The sequence below is a fragment of the Gymnodraco acuticeps genome, unplaced genomic scaffold (assembly GCF_902827175.1).
Source record: "Gymnodraco acuticeps unplaced genomic scaffold, fGymAcu1.1, whole genome shotgun sequence".
Lineage (NCBI taxonomy): Eukaryota > Metazoa > Chordata > Actinopteri > Perciformes > Bathydraconidae > Gymnodraco > Gymnodraco acuticeps.
Window position 1 is genome coordinate 1286979 of NW_022989937.1, and position 13496 is coordinate 1300474.

The 13496-nt window shown below is 44.2% G+C and overlaps 1 long non-coding RNA gene across 1 annotated transcript; it reads right to left on the minus strand.

Moving 5' to 3' along the window:
* Positions 1-1052: 1052 nt before the first annotated feature.
* LOC117542411 lies at positions 1053-6393 on the minus strand. Its single transcript, XR_004568433.1, has 4 exons — positions 6010-6393; positions 5413-5561; positions 5105-5249; positions 1053-2030 (listed from the first exon to the last, which is right to left on the minus strand). It is a non-coding gene; the product is annotated as an uncharacterized LOC117542411 (long non-coding RNA).
* Positions 6394-13496: the final 7103 nt, after the last annotated feature.

The following is a 13496-nucleotide window of genomic DNA, read 5'->3' on the forward strand; positions in this document are numbered from 1 at the left end:
TTTGATGCAGAGTACAATTAGCCGGACTACACTTTAATGAAAATTCTGCACGGGCTCAAGCTATGACGCAGACCGGGAAACACATGTGGGGCGTGTCGTTTCCGAAGGCCAGGAGGGGAGAGCCAGTCATCAAAGCAGTCAAAGTTACACCAACTTTCGGTGAGTGTCTGCTCAATGTGCCTATCGCTAAGCTTTCAACAGGGCCCGAATGTGTTGTTTTCGGAATAATATTTTCCCCCTTGTTTGTCTTTTCAGCTTATGTGCAAGAACTGATGGGAGAGGTTGTTGAGCTGCGGAATACATACCCTAGCTACAAGAAGGCCGAAGCTCTGAGGTCAAACAGACAAGTCCCACCCCCAATTGCTTCAGCATTTGTAAAACCCAACAAGCTTGTGCTTGTTGGAGTACAGAGGAGCAGGAGTCGCTTTAATAAAAGCGTAATTGATAAGGAAAACGATGCATAATCTATATTTAGATGTCTGAAAATGTAAATGTCTTTTTTTTTAAGCTAAACAGCCATTAGACCGTTAGAGAGGATAGTATGCTTTAGCGATGGTGATCCTTTTATGGGCTTGTAAAAAAAATGGCGGAGGTGTGACATCTTTTTTTTTTTTACTGGTGCTCAAAATCAATTCATTTCATGTTGATCTTGGTTATACTTATGAGGGTTACCAGGGGGATACAATTGTGCATATCTAGTTTATTTTGAGAAGACTGCTGTGGTCATTAGGTTTGAGGTCTGATATGAGTTATGCATTTAAACCCAGATGATTCAAAAATACTCTTCTCGTAACCAAGTTCGTTGAGCAGCTGGTCACTGGACAATATCTCTGGGGTGTGTTAAGAATTTCCGCTGTGTTTCTTTCAGAGTTGATATGGTGGTAAGCTACAGAGCCCGTGGCACTATTTTGTTCTTGTATTTTGTGATCAGGCAACATGTAATTATGTCTGGTAGTCTTACAAGTCTGACTACTAAATATGCTCTGCAATCGCAATGTATCAATCATGTTTGGATGTTTTTATATATTGTCCAGTAAGATCGGGACCATGCCAAATATGTACTGTTCTGAATTTCGAAATGTTAAAGAAAATCATGGAGACATAAAATTACCAAGTTAATTCAATTTGGTCTTCTGATATCAAGATACTGTTTTACATTTGGATTGTCATGTTATGTTATATCATGTACACGACATTATTTTTGTACACATCTACTAATACTGGTGTATTTAGCCTTACAAAATCAGGGCACATTTCCCTTGAGTTTTTGCATGAATTGTGTAATTCTGCTGTCCGAAATAAATTAAACACTATGTACATTATTTTGTTTGTTTTTATACTTTTGACCATACTGCACATAATGTTTTTTCTTCATTTTATGCACAACTCTTATACAATAAGACAACCATACACAAGTACCTTAAAGTAATTCATGTAATTTCTTTTTACTGAATTTCGTGTTACATTCACTTTAAACATCTAGATAATTGAAACCGTACACAGATTTTTTTAAATCTAATGAAATACAATATAGTTTTGTCTGAAAAACAGAAGAAATAAGAATTTGGACATAACCATAAGGTACACCTAGTTAATACTGTAAGCGACAACATGTATACAACCAGAGTATTGTGACAATAGAATATCATTCACTGACGGCTGGTTTAAATCCTGTGTAGGCAACCCTTTCAGGATTAGGAAATGCTTTCCTGATGGCCAGTACAGCGCAACTCGGAATAACACGTCTATTCCCACGGCCAAGTTTTTGCCAAATCAGGAAGCAAAATCGCCGGTACGCCAGATGTCTGTAGACTTCATGTTCCGGTTCTTCGTCCCCATACGGCCCATTATGGTGGGCGTACTCATACCGGGACACACGCAGCACATCACGATCCAGACAGTTTATGTCGAACGTCCTACAGTCGGTGATGCAGACTTCTTCTCCCATCTCTTCCTTCACTTTCCCATAGTTGTGGCAGCACTTGTTTTCTCGGCCTGTAGGCATGGTCTGGCAGTTTCCACATCTACACCTGTCGGTGATAGTTGGACTAATTAAAACGGGCCCGCACATTTTGAAAACAATTGTGATTTTATTGTCCAGTAAAATTAAATTTAGTATGTTCTACCACGTAACTGTTAGTAAAATTCAAATATGCAGTAAAGTTCAAATATGCACAATATCTTAACTAATTTGATGTGCATGCCTCATTATATCGTTCTGTCGTGCATGGGAATCAAATGTCTACTACAAACAAACCAAACTGGCAACACAACAGAATTATTGTAAATTCTGGATGATGTGGTTCAGTTGTCCGACTGCTAAAAAAACATCCTCTTTCGGGGTGGATATGGTTGTCATTGCAGAGGACCCGAGCATTCTGGTCATAGATTTGCGAGATGCATATTGATTATTGAACTGTTTCACCAATGAACTGGTACATGGAGTCTAAGTATCTACAGCTAAATTCCTCAAACACCTTCTGTCCTAATATAATCACCTACCATCAGTTAATACAACTAACGAGTCAAAATACTTTAGTGGCAGTCAGTAGCTCTGGAACCATAGCCCAATACTAAAACCTACCATCAAACTGGCCGTATCTATATCGCGCACAGATCGAGAAAAACTGCGATGAGAGCCCTGTATACAGTGCTAGGCAGTCAGTGTTAGGCATAGAATTGTACACAGTAAACACATAACATGACTATAACTAAGGGTCAACATACAATATAAAACAAAATATACGATTCCTTGAACAAAACTCAACAGGCAAACAATGTGCACTAGGACATGCTTGGTGACTGACCAATTGTCAGCACCCTCGGCCTCTGCCTCAGATGGCGAACTTGAATCATCGCCATCAGCACTTTCATCGGTGATGTCAGGTGACGTTTCCTTGTATTTCCTCTTCGACATCAGAGGCTCGTATAGATATGGTTGGATGTCGACAACATACTCCAGATCTTGGGTGGCCTCCGACTCAGAATCAGACATGATAACGAAACTAAGTTGTACTATCGGCGGAAGCAGCTGTGAGCGATAAGCCAGGTGGAAATATGTTTGTACACTCTGACGTCACGCGCAGCGCCATCTTGCGGAGATGAGCGTCTTTAATGGCTGAGAAATAAATCGTCGGACTTGGTGTTGGGGGTTGAACAAAATAAATATTACGCATTGCCAGACGCATATTATCTCCGATTTTAATACTGCAATATCTTAGATAGTGTTGTAGCTATATGATTTCGATTTTACTGGCAATTATAAAAAAATCTTTAAGAACAGTGTATGGAAAAAGTGATGTGTGTTAGAACAAAACAAAGTAGTGGGGGGGGGGGGCCTGTTAGCGCCGTGTTATGCAAGCCCATTGCACCTCGCGGGATCGCGCACAGCGTAAAGCAAATACTCACAGTTCTGTTCGGCAAAGTTAGAAGTTAGGTTTGGAAACTGTATAATTTGTTAATGCATAACACGGCATAACACCGGAGCCTCGCTGCAAGGAAACTCTGGCGCTGTTCTGAGTTTGTTCTAGTCCATCAAAATGACGGACGGCTTTCAGATTTTTCCGTCATTGTTAAAAAAAATCCGTCATAGACGGAAAATATTCGGTTAACGCGACCTCTGCCTTGGACAACAAAACATATGGTGGGGCAAAGAAACGATAAATTAAATTGAGAGAGTGGGAGACTGAAAATGATACTATGATAAATATTCAAACTATTTACAAAACTATTTACAGAAGCTCCTGTTGAACCATGGTTCAACAGAGTAACAAAAACAGGTTTGTCAACAATAAAAAAAGGCCACTTTGCCAGGGGGAGGTGATCCAGCGACGAGACAATAAAAAAAAAAAAGAGAAACTGAAAAAAGCAATTCATATTAGGTTCTGTTGAGGCACTACAGGATATAAAACCTTCCAAGCCATGACCTCTGCCTGAAATCAGGACCACTCAGAGGAGAATGCAGCACATCAAACTGGAGTCAGGAGTGTGAATAACACATTTTGGCCAAAACAAATTGTTGCTTACCAATACAGTGGCTGAACAATGGACACCAAAAAGTGAAAAACAGAAGCATAATTGTGCGAACAACAATTGTGGGGGGGGGGGTACAAAAAAGCAATACAGAGCTCTAGGGCAGGGGTGGGGAACCTTTTTCCTCTCAAGGGCCTTTTCAATGTTTTCAACATCTTCCGAGGGCCGTACAAATTATTGACCTCTGCTTAAAAATACAAAAATCACAGCCCACTCATTTCACCTTTCTTTCATGCTGTGCAAAGAAAAAGCAACCTCTGAATCCAGATATCTTGCCATGAATCACGCATGCACGTGCACGGTTGTGGCATGACCACCACAACAAAAATATATGGACACAAGATGTGTGCAAATGTATTTAGACTCCTGTGAACATGATTTAAGTGGGGGGGGACCTAATCTCCTCTAGGGGGGTCCGGGGGGTATGCTCCCCCGGGAAGATTTGTTTTTTAAATGTTGAAGTTAAAAGCATCAATCTGGTGCACTTTGAGAGCAACATTAGGAGATCTATGGACACATCTCTCAACACCCCATATGAAACTGTAAGCAGATTTTCTTTTTGGATATTTTACAAATCACTCTCCTTTCAAACTGTATTATTTTTACTGTCATATAGTATTTTATACCTGTTTACTTTATTCTCTTATTTGTTTTATAACTATAATGATCATATAAAGATGTGCCTTTACCTCACTGGTTGTAGAAAAAGCTTATTATATTCGTTAGCATAGCTAGCTAACCAGATGCTAATAACAACAAAGCTATTGACTGTATGATCAGTATGTCAGATGAACAGACCACTGGGCTTACAACTAAGACACAGCCACGCAAAAACTGCAGCATGTCTACGGACTTATCGGTACTGCAATTGTTGGAAGTGCCGCGTTCTGGTGCTCTCCGGCAGAACTGCACCCCTGTCAGACAAGACATATACCACGTGATGACACGGTAGGCTTGTGTTGTGTTCAAGGACCCTGACCTTGGCCAGGAAAAACAGGCACTCACTTGTTTAATTATTTTGCGGTCTAGATTTCTTTAATTTTTTTCTTTTTTGCGTGTGTTTATAAATTACCTCAAATGGTCTCGCGGGCCTTATACGGCCCGGGGGCCGGAGGTTCCCCACCCCTGCTCTAGGGCATCCAGGAGCCTAACCATTTTGAAAAAAACCAAAAGGTTCCTTTGTGAAAGGGACATTCTCTTCATCTGTTTCCTGGGCCCTAAAAAGCAGAGCAAGAATAGGAACAGTGGTGAATAAGGGGAGAGAATACAGTTGGGAGCAGACTGAACAGAGGACATAGCAATATTCATGTTAAAATGTTTGCACAACAAATGTTATGGCACTTTCGTTTATATTGCATTTTAATAGATCAGTTGTCATACCATGGTTGGATGTGCAGCATTTGGATGCTCTAATCGATCCGAGAAGGGGTTCCGGATGTATGGCTTCCCCAAGGACGTAGAGCGAAGGAGAGACAACAACAGTCAAGGAGTATGCCTCCAGCTGTTAATGTCAGGAATGATGACCACACCTATTATGGCACATCAAACATTGGTATGATATATGAAGCTAACAATGTTTCCCATGTTATATAATTCAAGGATAGACTAAACTCCTAATGCAACCTTCAGATTATACAGCTTCAAAACTACCAGGGTTCAGGGATTCACTGAAGACTCATATACCACATGTAGATATCTACAGATTTCTCCATACTTTAACATTGCCAATAGACGAACTTAGATGAATGTCACTATAGGAGTATAGTGTACCCTTAATTGACAATAGGTGCACATGTAAAGGCAGCATACACATATAACAGCAAGATTGCCTTGTTATTGTTACAGAGATTCAGGAGATATTGAGGTGGAGGTTCCAAGGGAATGAAAGGGACATAACAGACAGAGAGAGTGATACAGATGTCAGCAGACTGCCAGGGGCCAGTATGTTAGGGGCCGACAATCAAGAGGCCACCTTACTAGAGATCAGTGTGCCAGGAGCCAGTCAGTCAGGGGTCAGCTATGAAGAGGCCAGTTTGCCAGGGTCAGGTGCTCCAGGGACCAGACTGCCAAGGGCCAGTTGTGACCGGGCTCACGTGCAGGATCGAGGACGAGCGATTCCCTCATGGAGTCCTCAAATGCAGTGTCACAGCTGAAACAAGAAGCCATGTTGCTGGACAGCAACCTTCCCTCATGCCATGACCTGAAGAAAAAAAATCCTCTCAACATACATCAGGCTGAGGTTAAGGATTGCATCAAAGTGCATCAGGGCTGAGAGGAAGGATAAACATAAAGGGTATCTTGGCAGCAAGAGTCAGAGTAAGAAGGCAAAGAAGACCCAACAGACCTCTGCACTGAAGGTCATAACATTACATTGCATTTAGCCGACGCTTTTATCCAAAGCGACTTACAATAAGTGCGTTTGACCAACAAAATACAAACTTGAAGAAAACAGAATCATATAAGTACATCAGGCCTCATAGAGCAAAAACATTTCAAGTGCTACTCAACTGGCTTTAGATAAGCCAGCCCTTTATTAGTATATAAGTGCTTTGTTAATAGTTCTATTTCTCGAAGTGGAGTCGAAAGAGATGAGTTTTCAGTCTGCGCCGGAAGGTGTGTAAGCTATCTGCTGTCCTGATGTCAATGGGGAGCTCATTCCACCATTTTGGAGCCAGAATAGCAAACCCACGTGTTTTTGCTGATGGGAACTTGGGTCGGAGTGCACGTGCTGGGGTGTACGGTTTAACCATGTCCTGGATGTAGGAAGGGCCAGATCCATTCGCAGCATGGTACGCAAGTACCATTGTCTTGAAGTGGATTCTAGCAGTTATCGGAAGCCAGTGAAGGCAGCGGAGGAGCGGCGTGGTGTGGGATAATTTAGGAAGGTTGAAGACCAGGCGAGCAGCTGCATTCTGGATGAGCTGCAGAGGTCGGATGGCACATGCAGGTAGACCAGCCAGGAGGGAGTTGCAGTAGTCTAGGCGTGAGATGACGAGAGCCTGGACCAGAACCTGCGTCGCTTTCTGGGTCAGCTGGGGACGCATCCTCCTGATGTTGTAAAGCGTGTATCTGCAGCAGCGGGTTGTAGCAGCGATGTTTGCAGTGAAGGACAGGTTGTTATCTAGGGTCACACCCAGATTCCTTGCAGTCTGAGTCGGGGAAACAATAGAGGTGCCAATGTTGATTGTTAGGTCAAGAGTGGGACAATATTTTCCCGGAAGGAAAAGCAGTTCAGTCTTGTCAAGGTTGAGCTTGAGGTGATGACCAGACATCCACTGAGAGATGTCAGCTAGACAAGCAGAGATGCGTGCGACGACCTGGGTCTCTGAGCGGGGAAAGGACAGAATTAATTGGGTGTCGTCAGCGTAGCAGTGGTATGAAAAACCATGCGGGCTAATGACTGATCCGAGCGAGTTTGTGTACAAGGAGAAGAGGAGGGGACCAAGAACAGAGCCCTGAGGGACCCCTGTAGTTAATTGACAAGGGTCGGACTCGGACCCTCTCCAAGTAACCCTGTAGGTGCGGTCTTTGAGGTATGAGGTGAGGAGGGAAAGTGCAGAGCCTGAAACTCCAAGTTCTTGGAGAGTGCGAAGGAGGATCTGATGATTCACCGTGTCGAATGCAGCAGACAGGTCCAAAAGGATGATGACAGAGGAGAGGGAGGCTGCTTTAGCAGTGTGCAGTTCCTCAGTGACAGCAAGAAGGGCAGTTACTGTGGAGTGACCTGCCTTGAAACCAGACTGGTGGCGGATCCAGAAGGTTGTTCTGATGGAGATAGCAGGAGAGTTGTTTAAAGACAGCGCATTCAAGTGTTTTAGACAGGAACGGGAGGAGAGAGACAGGCCTGTAGTTTATAACATCAGACGGGTTGAGAGTGGGTTTCTTTAGGAGAGGGTTTACTCTTGCCTCCTTGAGACTGTTTGGAAAGTGACCAGAAGTTAGAGAAGTGTTGATGAAATGGGTGAGAAACGGTAGAATATCAGGAGCGATAGTCCTGAAGGAGGTTTGAAGGGATAGGGTAAAGAGGACAGGTGGTAGGGCGGGCAGAGGTAATGAGGGTAAGAACCTCACTTGGAGAGAGAGGGGGAAAGGAGGTCAGTGTGTGGGTGAAAGGAGGGGTCTGGTGACCCAGCAGTGAGTAGAGGTGAGTCAGAAAAAGAAGAGCGAATATCATCAACCTTTTTTTCAAAGTGGTTAACAAAGTCGCTTGACAGAAGGGGGAAGGGGCTTTGGGGGGATCCAGGAGGGAGGAGAAGATGGAAAATAGTTTTTTGGGATTGGAATAGGAGGATTGGATCTTATCTTGAAAAGAAAGTGCTTTTTGCCTGAGAGATCAAAGCAGAGAAAGAGGAGAGGAGAGCCTGATAGGTTAGGAGGTTGTCACGGGTGTTTGGATTTCCACCATTTCCGCTCTGCTGCCCGAAGGACGGTTCTATTAGCACGCAGTGCATCATTTAGCCAGGGAGCAGGAGGGGACTGACGAGCCTGCCGAGATGTTGAGAGGACAGAGAGAGTCCAGAGAGGATGAGAGAGTAGAGAGGAGTGTTTCTGCAGCAGAGTTTGGAGGTAGTAGTTGGAACGAGTCTGAGGAAGGGAGGGCTGAGAGCACCGATGAGGCAAAGGTAGAGGGGGAGAGGGAACGAAGGTTACGGCGGACAGGTGCAGGATGAGAAGAGATTAGTTTGTTATGTTTGGAAAGGGGTAGAGAGAATGAAATGAAGAAGTGATCGGATGTGTGGAGCGGGTTTACAGAGAGGTTAGAAGTAGTACAGTTCCTTGAGAATATGAGATCAAGGACATTGCCAGCTTTATGAGTTGGTGGGGACGGAGACAGTGAGAAAGCAAAGGCGGTTAACAGAGATGTTAGTTCGTCTATCTTCCCTGTCTGGAGGTTGAAGTCTCCGAGAAGTACAGCGGGAGGACCAGTTTCAGGGATGTGTGAGAGGAGATGATCTAATTCCTCCAAGAAGTCCCCCAAGGCGCCTGGTGGCCGGTAGAGAACAACAATGGTTAATTGTATAGGATGGGTTACTGTGACGGCATGGAATTCAAAGGTGGAAGGAGTGAAGTTAGGTAGCTTGAAGAGGGAAAAGCTCAATTTGGGAGAGAGCAGGAGACCAGTGCCACCTCCTCTGCCAGTGGGTCTGGGTGTATGGGAGAAGGAATATGCTGTGGAGAGAGCTGCTGGGGTGGATGTGTTGGATGGAGTAATCCACGTCTCAGTGAGAGCAAGGAAATCCAGAGACTGCAGGGAAGCGTAGCCAGAGATGAAGTCAGCCTTAGGAACAGCTGACTGGCAGTTCCACAGGCCGCCTGAAACTAGATGTTGGATGTCAGTGGAGCATGTGGGATAGACGAGAGCAGGCCGGTAACAGGAGAGTAGGCCGGTAACATCTAGGCCACTGCCAAACACTTTACTCGTTGCCATCGATGTACTTGGCATCTCCATTCCCGGTCCACCGTCAGCAGCCTCCAGCCTCCTCTTCTTTCAGCAGTCATCACCTGCAGCCGTTGCCAGCACCAGCCTCCTCCAGCAGCAGCACCCTCCTTCAGCAGTAGCAGCCTCCTCCAGCAGCAGCACCCTCCTTCAGCACCAGCAGCCTCCGCCAGCAGCAGCAGCAACAGCCATGGTTGACATATAAAGTGCTAATTATTTTTTAAAAAGTGTTTATTTTGTTAAAAATAAACATTTTGGATGCATGACCATGTTTTAGGCTCATCCTTCATTCACTGCTGTAGAGTAGCCTATTCAGTAGGCTATTATTTTTTTAAGACTGAATAATACATTTGAAGAACAATCATTAAACTAGTGTGTATATTACAATACAAAGGAATCTATCCTAGCATGCCATCAAGCATTACAAAGTAGCGCTAGGCTAGTTCCTACAGTACAGATGAGTTAACAAGGAACAGTACAACAAAAAACAAAGTACAGTCAACATGTCACATAATGAAATGTTAGTATATCCCAAAATTCAATGAAATATTTATCACAAACGCCACCTCATTTCTACTAGTGCTAGCAGTTAAGTCATATCATACAGAAAAAGCCGACTAAGGATGGCTGACACGGTCAGGTTCAGCAGATAAAAACATATAATCAATCTAAATCCTGCTTGTTAGTTACCCAGCATCATTGATATATAAGCTGCTAGCGATTCATTACTGAAATCTTACCTTCAAGCTGACGAAGTCGCGCTAGCTAACTAGCAGGCAATGCTAGCAAAATTGGTTGTAACAACCAAGATAAGATATAGATAATTACGCTGTGCATATACAAATGAAGACCAGTATAAGCATCATAAAGGGCCTCTGATACAATATAGACAGTTGACAATTCAAAAGAGTTCGATATTTCAGCAACTTACCTCTGGAACTAATCGACACGCCGTAATGTAAGTGAATGAGTTGAAACGCCCAAATGACAATATTTGGAACTATTTTGAAGTCCATACCCCGGAAGTATGCGCCGCCATTTTTTACAACGGAGGTCGATGGGAGTGTCGTGACTCTTAGGGCCTTCTCACTTCTCTTATTTTTCATTTCCTCGCTCCTCTGTCTCGGTCTCACCGGAGGTTGATTTGTCTGCGCCAACTTGAGTAGCGTCCCAATGGCCTTATTTTTGCGGAGGGAGCGAGGATCAAGGAGCGAGGAGCGATAATCGAGGAACCAGCAGACCATCCTCCGATGAAATCCTCAGACACTCGCCCCGCCCCCTTACTGTGTATCGCTCACTGATTGGGACGATGCAGTGCATGCACTGATCTGATGCTTCTTGACATGAGAGCAGTTTCCCAGCGGAGTGAAGAAAACACATGACCTCACGGGAGTCACTCCTCAGTTTATACCGTGTTTTGTTTCAATTAATGTTTCATTTAGTGACAAATATGTGATATGTCTGAACAACAAAGGGGTCAAAAATCATTTTATTCATTTATTGGAAACATTTTCATGATCGCTTTTTTCGTTTTATATTTTTCATTTATTGTCATTTCCATTCAGTCAGTCATTAATGCCCCGGCCACACGAGGACGAAAACGGCTAAACGCATAGGATTAACGCAAACGCAATTGCAAAAAAGCTTCCGTCCACACGCAATAGTCATCCGGATAGTGTCTGTCCACACGAGACAGCTCCGTTTAGCTCCAACCGCTGGAGAAGCTGCAGTACATGCAGGAGCCTGTACGTGGCGCTGTAACTTCCTCCATAAAAGCAGCGAAGAAGCATGGTTGTCATGGTTACCCTTCTGTTTATTCTCCGCGGTGGGGGCCGAGGGAACCGGGCAGAATTTTTCGTCAGTCAAGGTGTATTAAAGTTTAAATCTTCCGACAAAATTATAAAAGTGCCGGTCAAAGGTCTTCTTTGTTATTTATTGAGCTTTAAAACAAATGAATAACGACTCTATATAATATAATAATAAAATACATGGAGCCTCTCTTTTTCCTCCCTCTCTTCGGACAGCGTCTGTTTCATGCAGCAGCTGATCCAGTAATGAGTGACCCGGCCGACATGTAAAAATAAACATATTTATAACTAGTTTAGGTAGTTTTGAGAGGTGTCTCCGTCCTGTCAGATTAGACTTCACTCGCGTTTATGTCCATATTGAGAGAAAGATAAATAATCTGAATTCAGTGTGCAGTTTACTTTGATGCGGGGGTGAGCAGCAGAGGTGGGGAGAGGCGGGTTATTGCCTCATCATTATCAGAAAATGATCGTATAGGGCGTACACACGGAGCCGTTGACCCCCCAGAGCGTTTGTGTATGCCGTTCTATCCACCTTGGGATCCGTTATCGTTTCCGCAGAGTCGTTTAGTGCCGTATTTCGGTCGTCCTCGTGTGGCCGAACGGTCCTATATGACACTAAACAGTAACGCAAACGACCGTTTTCGTCCTCGTGTGGCCGGGGCATAAGTGCTATTAAAATGTTAATTTGCTACATATCCAAACAACAAACAAAGTGTGCAATCCAATGAATGTTAATCTAACTGGGTTTTGATAGATAACATATCTCTTTTTCTTCTCTCAATTATTTATTTCTATTGTGCACTCTAATCAATATTAATCCAACTAATGTCGTTTATACATTTTAAGAATGGCGTTTAATCTTTTTTGAGAATGAGTTCTTATTTTTAATTTTATTTATTTGGGTCTACAACAGATGATACAATGTTTGTGTCAGTAGAATGTGTACTAACAGAGGTGGGGGGTGTTTTGTGAAACAATGGGGACAGAGCTGCTGTCAGACGAGTCAGCTGTGCGGCGTGCATCACAAATCGGACATCGCTTCACGTGACGCTCAAGAGGAAAGGACGTCCCATTGCTCTAACTAAAACTCTTTCCCTTGCTTCTCGTGGTTTCTGTCATGTTAGGAAACTAATAGTGAAAGTGTATTCTTTTATGTTAGTTTTGTCATGTCCCTTTGCCCTGTGCTTTATGTTATTCCCTTAATTAATCATCCCTCTCATTTCAGGCCTCCACGCTCCCGCCCCCCTTCTGTCTCTGCGTCCTTGATTGTTTTCCCCCGCCCTCTGATTGTTTCCACCTGTGTCCCCTTTACCTGTGTATATATTGTGGTAGCTTCTTCTCCTGTTCATTGTCAGTTCGTTGTCTTACTATGACCCACGTTCCTGATTACCTCACGGACTTCCCACGGATCTACCTCATTGATCACTTGCTAGTTTTTTCCTCGAAGAAAAGTATATTTGTTTTCCTTGTTTTGATTACTGTGCTAAATTCCAGTAAGTCTTTATTTTTTGAGAACACTATCTGAGTCGTGCAATTTGTGTTCATGCCTCAGAGTCTCTCCTTGACAGTACGAACGGACCAATTAAAATGAACTCAGCCGACTCAGACCAGCTAAGAACGCCATCCGCTCTCAGGGCCAACGTCTTGGGCAACAAGAAGAGCAGATGGCCGCCATACAGCACGGAGTGCAGCACCTATCCAACAGCCACGGGGAACTACAATCATCGGTGACAACCCAGGTGAATCTGCTGGCAGCTGAGGTCCAGCGTGTGCTCACTCACCTGCAGGCTGCTTCTCCTCCCACGACTCCCCCGGTTCCGGCAGCGACCGGTTCCGATCCCAACCGGTCTACTGAGCCGCACAGTACTTCCATGCGTCTGGCTCCACCCGAAAAATACTCCGGAGACTCGGAGGGCTGCCGGACGTTCATTGTGCAGTGTGAGTTACACTATCAACACCAACCGGCTGCTTTTCCCATGGACAATTCCAAAGTGGCTTTCATGATCTCCCATCTCTCCGGCCGAGCAGCAGCGTGGGCTACGGCAGAGTGGTCCCGAGGCTCCCCCATCTGCGGGTCGTCAGCGGTCTCTCGGATTCCCTACAAGACCAGCTGGCGCCTCTCGATCTCTGCCCCGCTGACTTGGACTCTGTCATATCCATGGCAATACGGATAGACAATCGTTGACGGAGAGGAGAAGGAATAAATCCAAGGATGCGGT